The sequence below is a fragment of the Ylistrum balloti genome, unplaced genomic scaffold (genome assembly GCF_031769215.1).
Source record: "Ylistrum balloti isolate Yb309-2 unplaced genomic scaffold, AGI_CSIRO_Ybal_v1 Utg370806, whole genome shotgun sequence".
Taxonomy (NCBI): Eukaryota; Metazoa; Mollusca; class Bivalvia; order Pectinida; family Pectinidae; genus Ylistrum; species Ylistrum balloti.
The window spans coordinates 185,876-212,025 of NW_026782467.1; the positions used below are offsets into that span (position 1 = coordinate 185,876).

Here is a 26,150-nt window from a genome sequence, read left to right on the forward strand (position 1 = left end):
CATATTGTTGGCACCTTCAGACACAAATCATCAAACTCTACCGAAGTATAAAGGCACAAAAGGTTTTCTGTGTGAAATTCAGCGCAGCAAGTCCTAATACAAGGTCGCTGCTATAACTGCTTTGATGTATTAACCAAGAGATAGATTAACAAAGGGCAGTTGGTGGGAAATCATATTTTTGACATAGGCACTTGCAACTCGAGGAAGTAACATTTGCAAAAGTCAAAACTTTTAGCGAATATTATTCTTGGATTTAAAATCGACGCAAGATGGATAAGATAGAGCAACAGCAAACCGCTGCCACAGAAGAAATATTTACACGGAGACCCCTGGAAAAAAAACAAGGAGAAAAGACGAGGTGTTCCGGGAGAGGAAATGCAAATCTTGGTCAATCCAAGTACATTTATGTAATGCCACCACTGTCCTGATGAGTGACAGTGTTAAATCACAACGTTGGAAAAGATACTCAGTGTGAGAATAAATCCACACTGATACATGTATTAATGTCTATCACAGGAAACGTAAGATACTCAGTGTGAGAATAAATCCACACTGATACATGTATTAATGTCTATCACAGTTAAAGATACTCAGTGTGAGAATAAATCCATACTGATACATGTATTAATATCTATCACAGGAAAAGTAAGATACTCAGTGTGAGAATAAATCCACACTGATACATGTATTAATGTCTATCACAGGAAAAGTAAGATATTCAGTGTGAGAATAAATCCACACTAATATATGTATTAACGTCTATCACAGGACATGATACTCAGTGTAAGAATAAATCCACACTGATACATGTATTAATGTCTATCACAGGAAAAGATACTCAGTGTAAGAATAAATCCACACTGATACATGTATTAATGTCTATCACAGGAAAAGTAAGATATTCAGTGTGAGAATAAATCCACATTGAAACATGTATTAATGTCTATCACAGTAAAATATACTAAGTGTGAGAATAAATCCAAACTGATACCTGTATTAATGTCTATCACAGTTAAAGATACTCAGTGTGAGAATAAATCCACACTGATACCTGTATTAATATCTATCACAGGAAAAGTAAGATACTCAGTGTGAGAATAAATCCATACTGATACATGTATTAATGTCTATCACAGGAAAAGATACTCAGTGTGAGAATAAATCCATACTGATACATGTATTAATGTCTATCACAGGACAAGATACTCAGTGTGAGAATAAATCCACACTGATACATGTATTAATATCTATCACAGGAAAAGTAAGATACTCAGTGTGAGAATAAATCCACCCTGATATATGTATTAATATCTATCCCAGGACAAGATACTCAGTGTGAGAATAAATCCACACTAATATATGTATTAACGTCTATCACAGGACATGATACTCAGTGTAAGAATAAATCCACACTGATACATGTATTAATGTCTATCACAGGAAAAGTAAGATACTCAGTGTGAGAATAAATCCATACTGATACATGTATTAATGTCTATCACAGGAAAAGATACTCAGTGTGAGAATAAATCCATACTGATACATGTATTAATGTCTATCACAGGACAAGATACTCAGTGTGAGAATAAATCCACACTGATACATGTATTAATATCTATCACAGGACAAGATACTCAGTGTGAGAATAAATCCACCCTGATACATGTATTAATATCTATCCCAGGACAAGATACTCAGTGTGAGAATAAATCCACACTAATATATGTATTAACGTCTATCACAGGACATGATACTCAGTGTAAGAATAAATCCACACTGATACATGTATTAATGTCTATCACAGGAAAAGTAAGATATTCAGTGTGAGAATAAATCCACATTGAAACATGTATTAATGTCTATCACAGTAAAATATACTAAGTGTGAGAATAAATCCAAACTGATACCTGTATTAATGTCTATCACAGTTAAAGATACTCAGTGTGAGAATAAATCCACACTGATACATGTATAAATATCTATCACAGGACAAGATACTCAGTGTGAGAATAAATCCACACTGATACATGTATTAATGTCTATCACAGTAAAATATACTAAGTGTGAGAATAAATCCACCCTGATACATGTATTAATATCTATCCCAGGACAAGATACTCAGTGTAAGAATAAATCCACACTGATACATGTATTAATATCTATCACAGGAAAAGTAAGATACTCAGTGTGAGAATAAATCCATACTGATACATGTATTAATGTCTATCACAGGACAAGATACTCAGTGTGAGAATAAATCCACACTGATACATGTATTAATGTCTATCACAGTAAAAGATACTCAGTGTGAGAATAAATCCACACTGATACATGTATTAATGTCTATCACAGGAAAAGATACTCAGTGTGAGAATAAATCCACACTGATACATGTATTAATGTCTATCACAGTTAAAGATACTCAGTGTGAGAATAAATCCACACTGATACATGTATTAATGTCTATCACAGTTAAAGATACTCAGTGTGAGAATAAATCCACACTGATACATGTATTAATATCTATCACAGGAAACGTAAGATACTCAGTGTGAGAATAAATCCATACTGATACATGTATTAATGTCTATCACAGGACAAGATACTCAGTGTGAGAATAAATCCACACTGATACATGTATTAATGTCTATCACAGTAAAAGATACTCAGTGTGAGAATAAATCCACACTGATACATGTATTAATGTCTATCACAGGAAAAGATACTCAGTGTGAGAATAAATCCACACCGATACATGTATTAATGTCTATCACAGGAAAAGTAAGATACTCAGTGTGAGAATAAATCCACACTGATACATGTATTAATGTCTATCACAGGAAAATATACTCAGTGTGAGAATAAATCCACACTGATACCTGTATTAATGTCTATCACAGTTAAAGATACTAAGTGTGAGAATAAATCCACACTGATACATGCATTAATGTCTATCACAGTAAAAGATACTAAGTGTGAGAATAAATCCACACTGATACATGCATTAATGTCTATCACAGTTAACGATACTCAGTGTGAGAATAAATCCACACTGATACATGTATTAATGTCTATCACAGTAAAAGATACTAAGTGTGAGAATAAATCCACACTGATACATGTATTAATGTCTATCACAGGAAAAGATACTCAGTGTGAGAATAAATCCACACTGATAAATATATTAATGTCTATCACAGGAAAAGATACTCAGTGTGAGAATAAATCCACACTGATAAATATATTAATGTCTGTCACAGGAAAAGATACTCATTGTGAGAATAAATCCACACTGATACATGCATTAATGTCTATCACACTTAAAGATACTCAGTGTGAGAATAAATCCACACTGATACCTGTATTAATGTCTATCACAGTTAAAGATACTCAGTGTGAGAATAAATCCACACTGATACATGTATTAATGTCTATCACAGTAAAAGATACTCAGTGTGAGAATAAATCCACACTGATACATGTATTAATGTCTATCACAGGAAAAGATACTCAGTGTGAGAATAAATCCACACTGATACATGCATTAATGTCTATCACAGGAAAAGATACTCAGTGTGAGAATAAATCCACATGATACATGTATTAATGTCTATCACAGGAAAAGATACTCAGTGTGAGAATAAATCCACATGATACATGCATTAATGTCTATCACAGGAAAAGATACTCAGTGTGAGAATAAATCCACATGATACATACATTAATGTCTATCACAGGAAAAGATACTCAGTGTGAGAATAAATCCACACTGATACATGTATTAATGTCTATCACAGGAAAAGATACTCAGTGTGAGAATAAATCCACACTGATACATGTATTAATGTCTATCACAGGAAAAGTAAGATACTCAGTGTGAGAATAAATCCACATGATACATGCATTAATGTCTATCACAGGAAAAGTAAGATACTCAGTGTGAGAATAAATCCACACTGATACATGTATTAATGTCTATCACAGTAAAAGATACTCAGTGTGAGAATAAATCCACACTAATATATGTATTAATGTCTATCACAGGAAAAGATACTCAGTGTGAGAATAAATCCACATGATACATGTATTAATGTCTATCACAGTAAAAGATACTCAGTGTGAGAATAAATCCACATGATACATGCATTAATGTCTATCACAGGAAAAGATACTCAGTGTGAGAATAAATCCACATGATACATGCATTAATGTCTATCACAGGAAAAGATACTCAGTGTGAGAATAAATCCACACTGATACATGTATTAATGTCTATCACAGGAAAAGATACTCAGTGTGAGAATAAATCCACACTGATACATGTATTAATGTCTATCACAGGAAAAGTAAGATACTAAGTGTGAGAATAAATCCACATTGACATGCAATCTGTACGCATACTGTTTACAATTGGTTATTTTATTCACTGGAACCCAAATAATGGCAAAGTATCAATTTTTTGGCGTCAACAGAATATCAGGTGTTTGTATGTATGGATTATGTCTAGCAGAAAGTCAGGTTATATCCTGTAATATATTATCGTCATTTCCCTATTAATACAACGTATTTGCTGCATCCCGGCATGCGCTTTTGTATCGTTTCCAAATATGAAAATCACGTTGTTTAGCATTATATGTAACACAGCTACCTCAAAAATGAGATATTTGAAGTCAGAAATAAATCATGTTTTGCTTATAAGTTGATGTATAAAATTCTCGCTTTTTACATCTATTTTCATTTATGTAAATATCACTACCATATTTACAACAATATCCAAGGATTTTATTGGGGTTGATAATGTATTCAGATAATACCGGACATACACTTCTAAATGAATTTGAAATAGATTATCAGTATGTCTTAGCATGGTGAGGTTGATACATGGTATGTCCCATTATGATATACACTCGACATGTAGATCATAGACAGAAATGTTCCAAAATTATAAAAGTGACAGTTGATACAATGCATGTATCGAGCGTAAACATGAAGCCCGAGTTTGTTACAGAACACGTCATAACTTAACACTCAAATTAACCATTTAGCCTTATATCTATATATTCTTCATAAAGACTTACGTACCAGAAACGTGTCATCAAACAAACAAATGAAGCGCCTACCTTCGTAAAGACGCCAGAACGCCGACCATCTGAAGGTCTACAACGTCAAACCAGGCGCTTGGATGTTGTGAACAATCGGTAAATGGGTCTCTCACATGCAAACGCTTTTGTGTCCCAGACTAAAATCGTGTTTTCAATTCATCTTCTCTACATTTCTTAATCGTATTTATATCATCTGCATACGAATACACTATAAACATGCGTAGTTTCGTTATTGTAAACTTTCGTGAATAATTCAACAATTTCCACAAGCCAAGTGACAACGAACCTTTCAGTACAATAGTGAGAAAAACAAGGTTCAACCGGAACGCATTGTGGCTCTGAAGTGTAACTCCAACCTCCTTACAATTACCACGTGAGAAGGCTAATTTTATTTCCGCTAACCCTTTATGTTGTATTCTATATTGATCTGGGGATGTTTGTACCGTTTGCATCATGTAGTAAGCGGCAAACACCCATGAATATATAATGCGATTGGCCCAGGTCGAGCAAACCTAGTCCCCGAAACCACACACGAGTTACTCGGACAAACCCAACCATATTGATCATTTCTTTATTTTTACCTTCAGTCGCTACTTTGAAATGATGTTTAGCTTCATGAATAAAACAATATACGGGTCGTAATAGACTTTCTGTAGAGTATTTCAGCAATAACTGTAAAGTTCCCGTGAGGTTCGGCATTTATAAGACTGCCAGGGGCAGAGGGAGGCGAGTCCTATGCTAGCTATGGTGTAGTACAATATCGGTCATCATTGTGGAGACCAAGAGATCGTCAACGAAATTGATATGTCCAATATATTTAACCGAACATAACGGGGGCCCCATTTCGAAATTTCAGGAACTAAAAGTTAGCACTTACTGAGTGTTCGCACCATAGACATTGTAGTTATTGGTTGTTTATGCAAGAAAGGCTACAGCAAGTGGTGGTAGCTATAAATGTTTGTTTTTAGAGCGACACGCACTATTGGGCATCAATCAATCTCTATTTCCAATTAACAGTTGTAAGTATTCCATTCCCAATACCCGTGCGATATGCAAATTAGTAACATGTTATTGATGTAGAAGCAGCGTAGTATATAGACAGATAGTGCAAATAGGTCACTTTCTGTGCAGGAGAGTCACGCTTATCTCTGAATAATTTAACATGGTTACCCGAAAATAAGCAAATGAACAAACATTAACATCTCTTTTGTTCGCCCTCTTATTTCATGTCTTCTTGGGAATACAAAAAAAATACGGTCTTTCTGTAATATTTGTAATCTTTTGTATTTTACAACATGGTTACCCGAAAATAAGCAAATGAACAAACATTAACATCTCTTTCGTTCGCCCTCTTATTTCATGTCTTCTTGGGAATACAAAAAAAATACGGTCTTTCTGTAATATTTGTAATCTTTTGTATTTTACAAAATTGAACCGAGAGGTAATCTATCTTTAAAACGTATATAACTGAGATATTCGGAAGTTAATGATCTTTTGATGTCCAGAGTTCATTGCCTCTATTTCCTTTATCGACGTCAGATGTCAGAGGAAACATGAATGCTCTCATCCCTACCACACACTTTACGGACTGGGAAGTGATTCTCAGTACGTTATTTTAACTGTAATGTCAGACATAGCGGGCGAGAAGTGTGCTTCAAGTTAATTTCCTATATCAATTACAGAGCCGCAGAGAAGTGGATTGGAAATGATGATGACTTGAACATGTCCGACCACTAAGACCCTGCTTGGTGATGTAGCTATAACAGTTTAAACCAGATATTATCAATTCAACCATTTTTATATGACAGATATTTACAAATTAAGACACCTTAGCAGAAGACTCACATAAAAAGAACGTATTCCCTTCAAATTAAAGGTTTTTTTTTCAAATATTCATGTAGCTTCAAGCATTTGTGATGTAACTGTACAGCCGCTTAAGGATCAATAGCACAATGTCTGCTGGGTATATATCATAAAGATAATACAGATTTACTGTAAATGTTATATTTTCGTAGAGCTCCATTATCCTGGTTTCTCAAAAATATACACTTTCGTCGTCACTCGATTTCGTGGATAAATCTTGTCCACAAAATCTACTAGTACTATGATCTATGTCAACTTTTAACGTGGCCATAACATTCGTGGATGTAGAGTGCCCGCGAAATTAACGAAAATAAATTTCCGCAAAAATTACTGAATTTAAAGTAGCCTGTTTCTTCCAGTATATTGTTTTGAAAAAAAAGTTACATAGTCTTCCTCGATTACATTTAACGCACAAACATAATCAAAAAGTAATTTTTTTCAAAAGGAATATAAAAACAAAAAAAAATATGGAAATGTTCTAAACATCACTGAAACACAAAGGATAAGTAGGGCTTAATGGCCAACAGGGTTACAATTTTACCAGAGGTGTAACCGTGACGCACAGTACATACATTGTTATTTTTGTGTATTGTTGCTTTACGTCCTATTAAAGGCCTGGGTCTTTTTAGGACGTGAAAGGTTTTGGTGACGGAGGAACACCGGAGTTTCAGGAGAATAACGACCGACCTGCGGTCAGTACTTTGCAAAAGTCCCACGTATTTGTGAAACGGGAAACAAGTCTTAGAGTTAACAAGACCGTTCAGGAGTAGAAAGCAAGAATTTAAAGGCTCACAATCCGGACATTAAAATCCAAAGGATCACACCTATCATTCGATAAATATATTATAAGACAGTCGGTTCTCTCGGTTACTTTCCTAGCCGAAAGAGACAGATAAGTGACTTATGTTGGAAAAGCATGTAGCGTCGTCTTTAGAAGCTAGGGAAAGATGTGTAATCATTTTTTTCTATGTAAAGACACTCATCATCATTGAAGGGAAATGGAAGGAATTAGAACATTCTCTCCTACGAATCAAGTTTAATATGTAACCATGAATATGTCCGGTAAAGAGAAAACCTGGGGTATGCTACAAACGGCCTATTAGAAATCTTACTTCAGTTAAGATACAGACATACTGAAGAAACATGTACAAATCCTTCTCGTTCCATCACTTTATTTGGAACATCACAGCAATGACAAAGTCACTGGAACATCACAGCAATGACAAAGTCTTTGGAACATCAAAGCAATGACAACGTCTTTGGAACACCACAGAAATGACAATGTTATCGGAACATCACAGCAATGACAATGTCATTGGAATATCACATCAATGACAATGTCACTGGAACATCACAGCAATGACAATGTCACTGGAACCTCACATCAATGACAATGTCACTGAAACATCACATCAATGACAATGTCACTGGAACATCACAACAACGACAATGGGAACATCACAGCAATGACTATATCATTGGACCATCACAGCAATGACAATTTCACTGGAACATCAATGTCGTCATAGATATGTCAGCGCATAAAATGGAACTCGTCTCCTTATCATGTAACGTATGTCACTTACTAGATGTCCCTAATGATAATGTCGACAACACAACCAGCATTTCTTGCTACAATATGTATGATGGTGATGTTCATCAGTAGATCTGTGATCCCTGACGTCAATGTTTCTCACACTCGTTCACTTTCTTATTTTATTGGACCAATCGTTTCATGCATACATCCTTTTCTGTTATATTCACTTGCTACAACTGAAATAAATCCAAGGATATCATCACAATGCAAACTCGATAAGTAACAACAACGGGAGGTGTTGAAATAACATACTAAAACCATGCTAAAGCAGCATTTAACATTAATTTTACGTATCCATAATCGCATGTGGCATCAGTCGTAATATTATGTCAAAATCATGTGACCAATTAAAGATTCAGTGCTCACACTTGGTATCTATTCATGGCTAACTATGAAATCGAAAAAACAAATCGGGATAGGCAACACAGCAATTTGGATGATAATATGTATCAAGGGAATACGGCGGTTGGGTTTCATTTTATTAAAATTTCAACAGAATAATATATAGCATTTTCAATTCTGTAAACACTCGAATATATTTTAGAAAAAAAGTTCGATTTGTACAATAGCAAGTGTAGAACACGTCAATGTGAGCGGAAATTTGAGTTTTAATCGAGAACGAAAATGCAAACCTACCTGGCTTTATTGTTAAACTTCAAAATTGGTAATATTTGTCATGGAAATAACTGTTGTTAAAGTCCATTAGTCATTCGTAAATGAGTAATGCTGACACCTACATAACATTACAAACACGTGCCATTGACATTGTAAATAACAACACGATGTCATACTCAATTTTCCTAAATAATGTACATACAAACCAGGAATATCTTATGTCGTTATCAGGAAACACCAATACAGAATCCCTGATGGTATACAGGCTTTAACGGGCAAGTTAATGGCGCTGACTGCAAAATGTAAAGCCCGCGGGATAATCAAATTAGCGAAATTACTGGTAATTACCCGTTTATGAAGGTAATTGCTGAAGCGGGTAAGAGGGAAAAGTTGATGGCGGTGTGTATATATATGTAAGTAACAGTTACTACAGGTAACAAATTTATCGGTCAGCTCACGCCAGGAAACATTAACACACCATAAATCTTCTTGACATGACAGATATCACTGCAACAATTCTTATTGTTAATCTTCGAGGTCAAGGTCAAACCTATGAACTCAATTAGAAACTTTGATTTGATGGGGAGTGGTGCATCAACCCCAACATTCAAGGAATTTCATAAATTTCAATATCGCTTTATTTCAACTAAACCTCAAGTGTATGTGCATACCATGAACCAGACTTCTGTCCGAATGAATTTTAAAAACCCATCACGTCAACGAGGAAAATCGGTCTAGAATTAAAAACTTGCCTATGATTATTATCATTATATAATATACCACAGTAATAACATGACCTTACGGTTCAACATGCGAGAACTTGAACACAATCGAAGGATAGAATTAATAGGCCTTGAGTAATAAAGACATTTGATAGCCAATTTTTACAAACTAGTTTTTTCCATTGTATTCTCCCAGACGCCAAACTTATTGAGTTAGCAAAATGTCATACAATGAATATTTCTTTGAAATACATAACATATATATAAACTTCTGCTGGTGTTCGACGGTCTTATGAAACGTTGAAAATCATGTGATAAATATTTTGTATACAAGCATGCTACCATCGATAAAATATAAGTATAACATTCCATGCTAGTCCATCCCGGCAATGGTACAAACATGTCTATTCTGATTATTTTCTCAAACCCTTGTATATATGTAACATCTTTCTAGGAGCAATATTTCGGTTGTGGAAAGTAACCTCAGATCATATACGAATAGGTCGGACGAATACACTTCTGTTCTAACACTAATTTAGCAACCGTGAGAGGATTAGAAACGCTCAGGTAAGGACCAGACTGAAGAACAGACATAATACCAGTCTTTAACTTACAACATGTTCTATTAGCTTTTTTGGTTGCTTTTCTTTAACAATTTAGCCGTATGCCTATATCTTTAATTTCTTCAACTACTTGTAAAACACTTTGTAGAATACGTTAATCTGAAAATCAAACAGTTTTACCATTGGTAGAAGCACCATTTCTTACTATACCTTTTACATATGGGAACCATTTTTAATGTCATCTGCTTGAGTAGGTATATCTAGTTTTAGAATAAATAATAACGGCTTCCTATCTCATTTAATAATCCGGTAATTAAAACTAGCTGCATTTTTGCACACAAAGACCGACTTGTAAAATTCCTCTCTCTCTATCTTGACTCTTTCCTACGTTAAACTATTAAATAAAATATTACTTTCTACAAGTGCATTCATTTCCCTAAGAATAACCCATATCTTACTAGTCCCATTTCGTGCATCATGAACAAAAGACGTACCATACCTTTTCAGATGCCTTATTACTGTTAAAAAATGCGACATAAACATTGGATTCGTTTTCAGTATTGTGATTAATACATTCCTGTATATTAAAGATGTACATAGACTGCAACGCTTGTTTTGATATGCAGCCTTCTGTCTGCTGGTGGGAAGTGTCTGAACATATAACTGAGTTGATCCTACTTGTTAAAGTAATTCCAAATAACTTCAATAATACTGGTAGTAACGTAACGCTTCTGTTACCATAGATATAGTCTTTTGCTTGTCCCTGACCTTATGTAAAGTAATAAGTATCCATCTTTTCAATTGTTCTGGAATATATTTACTTTTACAGTTTATTACTACCATACTAAAGGTTTTCGTAAAGGACACCATTGTGTCCTCCAGCAGCTCTATTGGTCTTAAGGTTTTGTACAACGTAAACATTTCTGCAGCTATAATGGAGGTAGTGAAGAAATAATCCTTCGCAAATTTCACATTGAATTCAATATCATCTACATTTGTGCTAACTTTCAAACCCGGTATCGAAAAAAATCGTTTTGTTTAAATGGATATCATTTCGGTATGTGTTGTCCAAGCATCTAATACCTGTTTGTTGTAATTCTATTTAGTAATTGCCTATATAACTATCAGAAAAGTGTCTGACCTAGTTTACTGCAATTGTCAATTTCTGAAAATTGGTATTAGACATACAGATATCAAATGCATTTCTTGAGTGCCTTTGAAAAAAGTTTTATTCTTATTTGTAATCTAGATACCTAATATCACTTGTTCTTGGTCTACTCGCGAAGTTCCAGTTGTTTCTCTTGATAACTATAATACCGTGTAACTGTGTTAAATTCTTATTCCAGTATGGTTTTCGGTAGCTTTTACAACTCGTTTGGTAATAATTAATTGGAAGCTTCCTTAATAGAGCCCACTATACGAACACAATATGTCTCAATGTCCTCAGCGGCAGTATTACCACAAGATGTGACTACCGAGTTCATTGTCTCATCAGGGCATTTTATGACATTGTAGAAGATTGGTGTTTTCGCTCTTTTCCTGTTATATTTGACATACATGTACTCAGACTTCGTGTCATATGGCACAGAGACTGATAACGATAAAGCGCATAAAACGATAATGATGCTCTGACAGAGTTTGTTAATCGTCATCAAGTATTTCACAATCATTTACAAGATCTTCGGTATCGGACTAAATCAAATTATCATCTAGTGTGGCCTTAACGTTTATAGATAGCATCTTACTTCTATTTAAGAAGGACTGAAATACGAAAGACTCTTTCTTGTTTACAAATTAACTTCATTCCAATTAACATGATCTTCATACAAGAAGTCGTCAACTGACGACAAACTCGTATTTTTCAAAAGATGCAGGCTGATGAAAATTATGTTCTTTGTACGATATGAAGCTGAAAATGTTTGATGCTCGTTAGTTTGCCTAATGGTTCCGTTGTTGCATCCCTTATTCTCATTTGAGAACGTGACACTACTTACTTGGATTGACCGATGTTTTGCATGGCGGGTGATGAAGCAGAAGACGCTTACACTGCCAGAACGCATGGTCTTGTTCTCCATGCACTTCTTCAGGATTATCCGTGTAAATCTTTCTTTTGTTCATATTTCGACCTAGTTTATGGAATTTGAGCTTAGAGTATGATTATGTTGACATGTTGGTATTTTTCTTCATATTTTTCTATGACACCTAATTTTCACATTCAAGTCTCTTTTCCCATAGTACACTGAAAGCAAAGACTCAAGTATTTCGGTATGTTTAATGAAAATATCAATCGGTCTGGATGAGGCAGGCATATAAACTGAAAAACGGTACAAATGATCTTTATTTTGAGTTAGAAACTCGACGACCACTATCCTAGGACTGTCTTCATTCTCTAAAAACAAACTTATTAGATTTACAAAGACACCATCTCTGATGTTGCATCTGTATCGGGTCAATTCCATATACAGGTTTAGCTATAGGTGTATAACCACATTTTGTAAACATATCAAAAAAATGTCATATTAAATTCTCTAATCCAGTGCTCAGATAAGCCGCAGATGTCTATATCGTATTTTTGAAGGCATTCAAGCAAATATGGAGTACCTGCCAGTATGCTCTCAATATTCCAACACGTGATATTTACATAATCAATTGTCGCCTATCTGGTTGAAGAAGACTTATATCGGAAATCATTCTCTCATACCGTTTCCACTAGGCCACCAGTAGATATGATTTTAGCGTCTTCTGTTCGCATATTTAACTGAGCGGGTGCTGTGGATGTCCCGCGACTTTGAGAATACTTTAAATGTGTGACGCAGACACTAGTCTTTCACTTCTTTGTTAAAGCCACTATGGTCTTTCATTATCAAATGTGCATTATTATGATTTATTTCACAAAAAGAAAGATGATATTTTATTTGTGAAGTAAAACATATTTCTGAATTACGATTACTTTTCTAACTTTTAGATAGGCAAACACAATATTTATCTTTGCCAGAACAAAATTTAAAGTGCACTTGTGAAATACAAGAGAAATATAATCCCCGTCAATACCTTTCCTCTGACACTATTTTCGTTCAAAGACTAAATATACCACCTGTAAAAGTTCATACAACATCACACAAACTGTTAAAAACAGGATTCTTTCCTTACAAAGTAGCATTTTAAAGTGCAGATGGATCAGAAATAATCTCAGATTTAGTACAGAAGACATTTTAGAGGGTATTAAATATGGTACACTGTACACTGACACCGTTACTTAATTGATGGATGAAACTAAAACAGATTACGGTTGTTTTATTTTAGCTTCATACGTTCGGGAGAAAGGGACTTTTTGTGGAATTGTGCTTACACATGAAAATATGGACATTATGGGGCGGTTATTTTAACGTCAGCCATTTATATTCATCGTGTAAGGTTTTCTTTTTAACGCTTTCAACTAATAAATATTTCTATTTCTAAATTGTATCTGTCGAATACACCTGTGGTACGACTGCCTTGTTCATCCACTTAGTATGTGTACTGGACAATACCAACCAGATTTCACTTTTTCTCCGATTGAGGTAGTCGTTCAACCCCTTCGGCCCCGACCGATTATATACTTCTAATCTAAATTTAATCACATTCATGAAAAATCTCGAAACCTTTGCTTGCACTCACCTCTGTTAGTTGGATTGTTGTTTGTCGTGTCAATATCGTGTAAATGCTTGTCTGTACTGAACATCAAGCTGAAAAAGTTAAAAGAAGGGTGCGTTAAGGAAGCCGTAAGTTTGATCGTGGTGTTTGGATAGTTTACTAATAAAACTTTAAAACGCGATTGTGCACCGATGGAGTTGGGCCACATTTGTCATGTTGTCTGAGTTTGTCTTATCATCTGCCTCCTTAAAGTGGTGCAGTGGTATTATTCTAAAACTTTGATAACGCCATCACGTCACACCATCTCTAAACATGGGATGAGGAAACAAGCAGACAGTTTTCATCAATAAGCATTTCTTTTAAAATACAATTTTCTGTTAATATAATTACTGTTAAATAAATCTTCTAAGAAACTTTAGTGAAGGCTTTACTAATCAAGACAAATATTTAGAAATCTGACAACTCCATTTGTAATTGTGTATCGTTAAAATACGGTGTAATTATTACACATCCCAGTGAAAGATCCTGGTATCATTTAACACATACAAACTTTCGCTCTGCCCTACAATATTAGTACAAGTATATTTATCACATTGATATAGAATTAAAATTCATGTCAAATTACAACTAATAAACTTCAAAATTAACATGGTTCTGATGATACAGCGGCTTAATTGAAGACGTAAGACTATAATTTGTATGAAAATATAAATTAAGGTTTCGGATTCTTTTGGGACTCTTTTTGTTTAATGTAATTGAAAACATGAAACTGTTAACTATTATTCAATAATGATAGGCACTTTACATAGCAGTAATGGTAATCAGATGTTGTAATCGTGATATCATAATCACTTTCATCACTGGTACCGTAGAGACTAAGAATGGTTATGAATGGTTATTTGGTAAAGATCTATTTGTGAATCTCGTCAGCGAAAATGAATACACATGTGTTAATAAATCATGTACACTTTGATGGTTTCATTACGTAATTATAGAGATGAGGCCCTTTGTAAGGGTAACAATTTTGGAGCCCTTGATATAGAAACATGGGGACGTGGTCAGGGCATTTTGTATATAGAAGAATAAAAGAGAAGTTCTTCACAAGATTCAAAATCGAACTATAACACGCAAAAATTAATCTCCAAGAATCAGGGTAGTCTGCTCGCGAAAATTAATCTCCAAGAATCAGTGTAGTCTGCTCGCGAAAATTAATCTCCAAGAATCAGGGTAGTCTGCTCGCGAAAATTAATCTCCAAGAATCAGGGTAGTCTGCTCGCGAAAATTAATCTCCAAGAATCAGGGTAGTCTGCTCGCGAAAATTAATCTCCAAGAATCAGGGTAGTCTGCTCGCGAAAATTAATCTCCAAGAATCAGGGTAGTCTGCTCGCGAAAATTAATCTCCAAGAATCAGGGTAGTCTGCTCGCGAAAATTAATCTATGATCTTCTTGTGAGGCGAAAGTTAGTAGTCACGAAAGAAAAACAACAATGAAAATAACGACATGTTTACACGGAGACTCTTGAAAATAGTAATAGGAGACAACACCCGCTATGTAAATCTTTGTCATTCAAAGTAAGTAATGTCACGTTCCCAATTGAGAACAAGGTAAAAGAAAAAACCGCGGAATGTTGGTCTTCGTGGCATTTTCACCGTTGCGTGCCGAAAACAAGCCAAGTTAACACTTAAAGGTTATAGTCGTTAATCACTGTCTTAGATTCATGATTTAGTGAAATGGTCTCAGATTGTACTATCCAGTCGAACCAATAACGTGTAAGTTGGAAATAATCGCTGATAAACACGCGATAACGAGTCACGCGGGATGTTCTTGGTGGTCAGTAAAGCGAAGAAGTGAAGACAACAAATCAAACAGATATCGACTCTTACCCTCAACCCCCCACCCCCTCCACCCCCTCACCGTGCCTTAACTATCATGTGAAAGCTTTATTGTATAAAGATGAACTCGAATAATAAAAATAGTGATACTGGTAATTGTTTTTGCTTATACTGGATAGCATGCTGAGCATATAGCTCGTCTTAGACATGGTCAAGATAAAATGTAGATGACACAATATTTACAACATAAGAGAATGTATATATATATATATAATACAGGACCAGGAAATCGTGACTGAGATTATTCTTTCGATGATTTCTTAAAAGATAAAATATGAAGTGCTATTTCTCACATGATAAAAGATCCCATGTAAAAGGTCATTGATATCTAAATAACTTTTTTAAAATGCTCGTCTTCTGGAATTGCTAGTAAAACACACTCGTAGATGAAGATCTGGAGATCTACTGTGGACATCAGACACGTAGGCAAAACGATTAAAGTTGCATGGAACCTTGTTATCGAAAACTCTGTACATAAAAACATGCCTCAAAGTTGAAATATAATTTACGGAGAGGCTGTTATTTAAGGCATTCGTACATATCACTGGTAGGTTTAGATAAATCCCAGTTTAGAATAATTCTGGCTGCTCTTTCTGAAGGCGCTCCAACATTTGTTTTACTACTTCCCCAGACAGTAGAATAGTAATTCGTGTGAGGTTTCACAAAGCAATTATAAAATGTCATTCAAGCTGACGAACTGAAAAAAGGGCGTATTTTTTTCTTTTGAACAAAAAAACTGACGTGAATGTAACATATGGGGGGAATTTCTCTCTAAAGCTAGCGTTGACAGTAATAATATCGCGATTCCTTATTACTAAATCTAATGTGGCCATGATTATACTGATAATTGATATACTTACATACCACACCCTAACGAGGTTATCGTACACCATCACGTCACACCTGTTCCAGGGAAGCATGTTCGCTAATACTGTTTCAAGCTGTCGTGATAAGTCTATCATCATTTTTCTATTTCAATCCAATATCACATTATTTCGGTTTTTGTAGCTCAAAATTATCCGGTTATGTTAAACACATTAGGATTTATCTTTCCTTAAAAAAAGTATATTTAAAACAAGCAATTTGACCTTCCTCATATTTATGTTTGCATGACGTCGCATCTTAATCATTAGAGTGTTAGGTGATAAGTGAACACTCCAAGGTTGATTAGACAACACGAGTCATCAGTGAAGGATGTGTATATCGTACAAATAAGTCGTTGTTTGTGGGGAAATAGTTACTACATGTAAATAGGAAAAAACAAACTTCAATTCATTATTTTACACGAACTACTTTGTTATTGGTTGTGTGTAACCCGAAACAGTGAATTTATGGGGCGTCTCTAATTGAATTTCAGTAAGTAAGTGGAAGTGTATTAACATGATAGCCGAAACAATTGCCCGTCTTTGTTCCACTCTGTTACAGAAATATACATATATGTTTCATTCAGTGGAAATGGTTGGTGATCTGCGAAAATGGCTTCGTTTATATAAACATTCACTTATCTACGTGTGGATAAAATAAAGTGGAGATAAATACGCTGACACTTATGTGTGTTGATAAACACTTTAAGTTAACTTGAACGTTAAACACAGATGTTAGCAATTTTACCGAAATAATAAATGTCATTTATTTATTTACAGTAGTAATGTCCAATAAATTCACGCGTGTGTTGTGTCAACTACTGTTGCTATCACAAGGAAAACTGTCGAATGTTTGTTGGCATTGATTACGAATTCCTTACATTATCCAGGTGGAGTATACACGGAATATCTTTGATAACGATTAACTTAGATAAAACACCGATTAAGTGATTCTCGTTTCTGGTTGTGGCTTTGTGTGTATACAGACAGGTCGAGTTGCGTGTTCTTTGATAGGTCGATAAGAAAGATACGAGGTGAGGGAGAAAGGTTTATCAGATTTTTAAAAAAATATGTAGATTTGTGATTGATAGGTACAAGAGATGCGTGGTAAGGAAACCCCTCTTCAATCTATTTGCCTTGACCGAGTTTTAAAAGTAATGGACACTTGTGTGTATATATAGATTCAGTATGTACAATAAGTACAGGCGAAGAACGAGGATAACGTTATACAAGGTGTTTTATTCCTTCTTTAAATCATTGCTGTTATTAAAACAAAAATGTTATTCTTTTAAAATTAATTTTTGTTTGATCACTGAGATGACACATGTTTTGAAGCTGTAGTAGTAAGTCACACATTTGAACATGCCATATGAAGGTGGCAGTTTAAATGATACACAAATACAGAGCAGATTGTCCTTGGGAATGTATCTCAATATTCATGCCTGTGTACAATTCACACAGGGAAAGATGTCATATACCAGTTATATACTACATCCGGGATTTTCTCAACAGAGGAGGAATTAGTGGTATTTTGTCGTGTTGTTTTAATGGATTTCGCAGAAATAAAATGTATAAAGGACACATACATTTAAGCTTATGAAACATAAATAACTGCAATCCATTTGAAAGTGTAAAATAAATTGTATTCTTTGATGCAACATAAAACAGAATTGGCATGTTTTATTATCCCTACGGATATGCTCAAATTGTCATGCAAGGTATTTACTATGAAATAATGACTTTTGTGACTTATGCATTTTCTCAGTTCTTCCAAATCTGGTAGCCTGTGTACTCGTCGCTTTTGTGTATAAATGGCGAGGTGACAGTTTAAACTAACACTAGTACAATGTACACAAGATCCCGTGAACAAGACTCAAAAACACGAGACCTCATGCACAGACCACCTACACGTGACGCCTTTTACAGACCACGTCTACACCAACCATCTTGTAGAGATCAGATTTACGTCAGACCACATCCATATAGCACCTTATCCAGTGTACAGAACACGCCTATACCAACCATCTTGTAGAGATCAGACTTACGTCAGACCACATCCATAGAACAACTTATCCCGTGTACAGACCACGCCTACACCAACTATCTTGTAGAGATCAGATTTACGTCAGACCACATCCATATAACACCTTATCCCGTGTACAGAACACGCCCATACCAACCATCTTGTAGAGATCAGATTTACGTCAGACCACATCCATAGAACAACTTATCCCGTGTACAGACCACGCCTACACCAACCATCTTGTAGAGATCAGACTAACGACAGACCACATCCAAAGAACAACTTATCCCGTGTACAAACCACGTCTACACCAACCATCTTGTAGAGATCAGACTTACATCAGACCACATCCTTAGAACAACTTACAGGAATTAGATCCCAAGAACAGATCACATTACACACCGAGAACAGGTCAAGTCAACAGTGCACCAGATTCCAAGAACAGATCGCACCTACGTTACACCAGGTCCCGTGTACTGACCACGCCTACAACAGAATCTGTGTACAGGCCACATCTCAACAGAATATGTGTACAGAACACGCATACACCATGTCCCATGTACGGACCACGCCTACAACAGAATCTGTGTGCATCGCACGCATACACCATATCCCATGTACTGACCACGCCTACACAAGAATCTGTGTACATCGCACGCATACACCATATCCCGTGTACAGACCACGCCTACACCAGAATCTGTGTACAGACCACGCCTACACCAGAATCTGTGGACAGACCACGCCTACAACAGCATCAGTGTGCAGAGCACGCAAACACCTTAACCCGTGTACAGACCATGCCTACACCATATTCCGTGTACAGACCACGCCTACACCATTTCCCATGTAGGGACCACACCTTTATCAGATCCAATGAACAGAACACGCCTACATCACACACATAGCAGACTACGCCCACTGCAGTTCATGGTACAGGTCACGTCGTCTTGACGCTGGATAAAGACGACACCTACATGAAACCTATCTGATACATATTTTTCGACACTCCCACTGCCTAAACGAGGTCATGTGTAAAAGTCACGTCTACAGATCTTGTATTCATATTTCACCTTTACCGCCTTCACAAGTATCCGTGTCCGAATTATTTCGCTGATCCATAAGATCCTGTGCGCAGGTTACCGCAAAACTGCTTACAAGAGATCCTTTGTACAGCGATTACGCTTACACGGAAACCTGCATGCAAACATGAAGTGGGCCATTCGTTCTAACATCTACATGACTAGAAATTGCTGTAAACCAGTTAGGGAAGTTCCTTGTAGGAAATATCAATGTTGTTGATATTTCTATTACTGCTCAACAGTGTTCCCAGGGTGTTCTACATTAACAACACTAACAGACAACATCGGTGCTCGTATTTTTGAAAAATGTATGTTTCATTCCCTCCAGGCAACAACAACGAAACTATTTTGACTTATAAGCAATCGAAATATTTTGTCGTTTAAGGCAGCACATCCAAAATCAATATTGCGACCACCCTATGGCGAAGACATCGCACCTTCTGACATTCCGATTAAAACAAATGCATTATTTGCATCCCTTTTTACTTATTTGACTTTTTCACATTATCCTCGCGTTAACATCACATTTTGTAAAAGTGATGCACAACTTGCTTCAAATTTACACAACAAGGACCGTCTTCTAAATAAAAAAAGTCTTGTTATAATTTTATTTTAATCAGTGTCACAATCAGTGGAATGTCTCCTCTGCTGCTGAAGATAACGTCGCTTTAACGATATCTAGCCTATAACGTGCATTTTTTCACCAACACTTTCCAAGGCAGCACAGAGATTTCGCGTCTAAATGAAAATTGCCTCAAAGCCAAAAATCAAAACCGGCATGTGATTGCGTTTCGCATTGAAATTGCAATATATGTTATCATACAAATGGATCAATTATTGTCTTAAGCTATTTAGAAAGAGGCAAATTTACGACGTACATATATAAAACCCATGACGCAATAAAATAGGAGCTCTCGTGCTCTATCACCTGGCGCATAAAATCAGGAAATTTCGTGCTCTATCACCTGGCGCATAAAAATAACAAGAACTTCCGTGTTCTACAGTTTGGCACAAATAACAAGAACTTTCGTGTTTGGCACAAATAACAAGAACGTTCGTGTTCTACAGTTTGGCACAAATAACAAGAACTTTCGTGTTCTACCATATCTTGCATTAAAACAGTAACTCTAGCGTTCTAACATCTGGCGCACAAAATAGGAAATCTCGTATTCTACCATCTGGTGCACAAAACACGAACTCTCGTGTTCTACTATCTGGTGCACAAAATACGAACTCTCGTGTTCTACCATCTGGTGCACAAAACAGAAACTCTCGTGTTCTACCATCTGGCACAAAAAACAGAAACTCTCGTGTTCTACCATCTGGCACACAAAACAGAAACTCTCGTGTTCTACCATCTGGCACAAAAACACGAACACTTGGGTTCTACCATCTGGTGCACAAAACACGAACTCTCGTGTTCTACCATCTGGTGCACAAAAGAGAAACTCTCTTGTGGTCTACCATCTGGCGCACAAAACCCGAACTGTCTTTTTCTACCATGCTCACTGACAAAGTATGCAATGCTGTAACCTATTATTCCGTTATTTACTTCACGAGCTTGTCACATTCAGGAGATGCTATTGTCTCCCAACAGTAATGTTGAGAGAATTCGTAGAAAGTTCAATTTTATAAACATCCGGTAAAGCTGATTCGATATTTCACAGTGTACGACCGAGGAAATGATTTGTTATATGAATTACTAAATAAAACCGACGATAAAACTACTGAAGAAGAAGTGGCACTCCAAAGTCATTAACTAAAGAAATAAATTTGTCACAATAACAATTTCAGAGATATAACAATCATTGTGTTTTCTAATAAACAAACGGTTTTATAGATAGGTTATACACGTATCGCGTAACCTATGTGCACTGACAACTGACTAAATCCTGAGGTATAGCCTGGCGTTTCCTGTTCAGTGACGACAACAATCCATAAAGGCATCATGCATTGATATGATTGTGCCGGCTGAAGAGATAGAATTTTGAAATGAGTTCGTATCAGATTGCTTGACCAATCAAATGTTATGTACATACCTGTTTAGGACTCTTCAACAAAACTTTTTTATTTCTTTCATTTCTCCGTCATATGTTTTGTATATACTTTCGGTGTAAGCCATATTCCAATAAAATGTACCACTGTTACAGCATAGATAGGATAAGATAAAGAGTTCCCTAGTATTCGTTTTGTCCTCAATCAGTTGAAGGTCGTTAGGAAAACTTGGCGAACATTGCATTGAAGTACGACTTTTATTTAATGATTTCGAAACCAGCGTCAGCACATCTTCATAAAGTCTGAGGTTCTTGTATTAAGTTCTTGTTAAATTGGAGATTATTGGAGAATATTGATCTGAAAAATATCCATGTATATGTTTGTTGTCAGAGATGTTATTGTGTAAGCAGGCCGTTCTAGACATATACTGTACTTCAAATTGTACTATTACTTTTAACTATACTATTGGTAAGACTGTCCAGACAGATGTGACTAACTCGAGAAATCATTCTATATGCGGTGTATATGGGTGTAAGTATAGAAGTCGTATAATCCATTCGACAAACACTGTTCATGTCTCCCATAGGACTTACATTCGTTTACTGTTTCCTAGATTCGTATTAGAATCTCCATAAGTCTAAAACTTATGTCTGAAGTGACCATTGTTGTCTGCACTGTCTTTTAACTGTCACTACAGTCTAACCATTCAACCCATTACCAATTTTAGTTTATCCCACTAAACTGGTCTATGTGAAGTGCTTTATACGGTATGGTAGTTTCATTGGTTACATGTGTCCAGTATAACACCTAGCTTTTCATCAGTATCCGTGTAAAAAAGAAATTATCTTACAGTAAACGTACAAGGAACTGTTAACTGAACAGACTCAAGAGGTACGCTGAACAGACACAAGACGTACGCTGAACAGACAAAAAATGTACACTGAACAGACACAAGACGTACGCTTAACAGATACAAGACGTACGCTGAACAGACAAAAAACGTACACTGAACAGACACAAGATGTACGCTGAACAGACCAAAAAACGTACACTGAACAGACACAAAACGTACACTAAACTGATACAAGACGTACACTGAACAGACAAAAAACGTACACTGAACAGACACAAGACGTACACTGAACAGATACAAGACGTGCACTGATCATACACAAGATGTACACTGAACAGACAAAACACGTACACTGAACATACACAAGACGTACGCTGAACAGACAAAAAATGTACACTGAACAGACACAAGACGTGCACTGATCATACACAAGATGTACACTGAACAGACAAAAAACGTACACTGAACAGACACAAGACGTACGCTGAACAGACAAAAAATGTACACTGAACAGACACAAGACGTACGCTGAACAAACACAAGACATACGCTGAACAGACACAAGACGTACGCTGAACAGATACAAGACGTGCACTGATCATACACAAGATGTACACTGAACAGACAAAACACGTACACTGAACATACACAAGACGTACGCTGAACAGACAAAAAATGTACACTGAACAGACACAAGACGTACGCTGAACAGACAAAAATGTACACTGAACAGATACAAGACGTGCACTGATCATACACAAGATGTACACTGAACAGACAAAAAACGTACACTGAACAGACACAAGACGTACGCTGAACAGACAAAAAAATGTACACTGAACAGACACAAGACGTACGCTGAACAAACACAAGACATACGCTGAACAGACACAAGACGTACGCTGAACAAACACAAGACGTACGCTGAACAAACACAAGACGTACGCTGAACAGACAACAGACGTACACTTAACAGACACAAGACGTACGCTGAACAGACACAAGACGTACGCTGAGCTGACTCAAGACGTACGCTGAACAGACACAAGACGTACGCTGAACAGACAACAGACGTACACTTAACAGACACAAGACGTACGCTGAACAGACACAAAACGTACACTGAACTGATACAAGACGTGCACTGATCATACACAAGATGTGCACTGATTCATATACTTGACAGAAAACGTACACTGAACTGATACAAGACGTGCACTGATCATACACAAGATGTGCACTGATTAATATACTTGACAGAAAACGTACATTGAACTGATACAAGACGTGCACTGATCATACACAAGACGTGCACTGATCAGACACAAGATGTACTAGACACAGGACGAATACTGAACAGACACAAGATGAACACAGAACTTATATAAGACGTACATTTAACTGTCACAAAATGTACACTAAACAGACACAAAATGTGCACTGATCAGATACACTGAAATGAAACAAGACGAAAACTGAACTAGCATAAAAATAAAACTGAACTGAAACAAGACGAACACTAAACAGACACAGAAATAAAACTGAACAGACACAAGACGAACACTGAACTGAAACAAGACGAACACTGAACTGGCATAAAAATAAAACTGAACAGACACAAGAAGAACACTGATCTGAAACAAGACGAACACTGAACTGGCATAAAAATAAAACTGAACAGACACAAGACGAACACTGAACTGAAACAAGACGAACACTGAACTGGCATAAAAATAAAACTGAACAGACACAAGAAGAACACTGAACTGAAACAAGGTGAAAACTGAACTGACACAAAAATAAAACTGAACATACACAAGACGAACACTGAATAGACACAAGACGTACACTGAACTGAAACAAGGTGAAAACTGAACTGACACAAAAATAAAACTGAACATACACAAGACGAACACTGATCCATAAACTTGACACAAGACGAAAACTGATACATAAACTTGACACAAGACGTACACTGACTTTCACACTCTGTTGATAGAAGATGTACATTGATCTGACACTTGACTGACACAAGACATACACTGCACTATACATAAAATTGATACAAGATTTACACTGATTTATACACTTGATACAAGATTTACACTGATTTATATACTTGATACAAGATTTACACTGATTTATATACTTGATACAAGGTTTACACTGATGTATATACTTGATACAAGATTTACACTGATTTATATACTTGATACAAGATTTACACTGATTTATATACTTGATACAAGATTTACACTGATGTATATACTTGATACAAGATTTACACTGATTTATATACTTGATACAAGGTTTACACTGATGTATATACTTGATACAAGATTTACACCGATTTATATACTTGATACAAGATTTACACTGATTTATATACTTGATACAAGATTTACACTGATGTATATACTTGATACAAGATTTACACTGACTTATATACTTGATACAAGATTTACACTGATTTATATACTTGATACAAGATTTACACTGATTTATATACTTGATACAAGATTTACACTGATTTATATACTTGATACAAGATTTACACTGATTTATACACTTGATACAAGATTTACACTGATTTATATACTTGACACAAGATTTACACTGATTTATACACTTGATACAAGACGTACACTAAATTACACTACCCTAATGATCGTACATCTTTTTTTTCATGCAACAAACGGTCACGATTCACCACTCAATTTGACTTGACGACCTTGAACTTGTAATATACGGTTTTATTTCACAGAGATCAACATCAGTGGGCTTAAGTTGCAAAAACAACATAAAAAAGACGGCCTTGGATTGAGTAATGCACCTGGGCACGCTTGATTTCCTCCACACCCCCCCCCCCCCCCCCAAGCCTAATCCCCCCCACTCCCATCCCCTTCACACACGTTATTTACCGCTTTATCTATAAGCCAGTAGATACTTAAAATGTTGCCAAATATTCTTTTTCCATGTCATTTGCCGTAAGCGCCAAACCCAAGGTCGTCCCACCATTGCTTGATGGAAACTTGGATAATTTGCCTTCCAAGCTTTAAGTACATTTTTGGCTTCCTCTCCCACTGATCAAGGCATACTTTACAGTGTATTTGAGTTTGGGTTGGTAATAAAACTAAGAAAATGCTATCTAAAATGGGCCAGTAGAGTAATTTATCAGGTAAAAAACACTTAGTATACTGATCACTGTCGAATTGTTATGATGTTAGGTAGAATGCAGAAAACTCCTAAAAATTATTTTACAATTAGCTTGTGGCACGTTATTGTCACTACTCGTGATTTGTCCACTGTGTCCAAAAATTATGTAAGCACAACAAAGATTTGATTTG

General features: G+C 35.9%; 1 protein-coding gene across 1 annotated transcript in view; it reads right to left on the reverse strand.

Annotated features, from left to right (window-relative positions):
- The window catches only part of LOC132558642 (5-hydroxytryptamine receptor 4-like), a 91,265-nt gene that overhangs the window by 43,885 nt on the left and 21,230 nt on the right, over window positions 1–26,150 (reverse strand). Inside the window, exon 2 of the mRNA XM_060223238.1 lies at window positions 14,120–14,187. The gene's annotated coding sequence lies outside the window, so the exon portion shown is untranslated. The remainder of the gene's footprint in view (window positions 1–14,119; window positions 14,188–26,150) is intronic.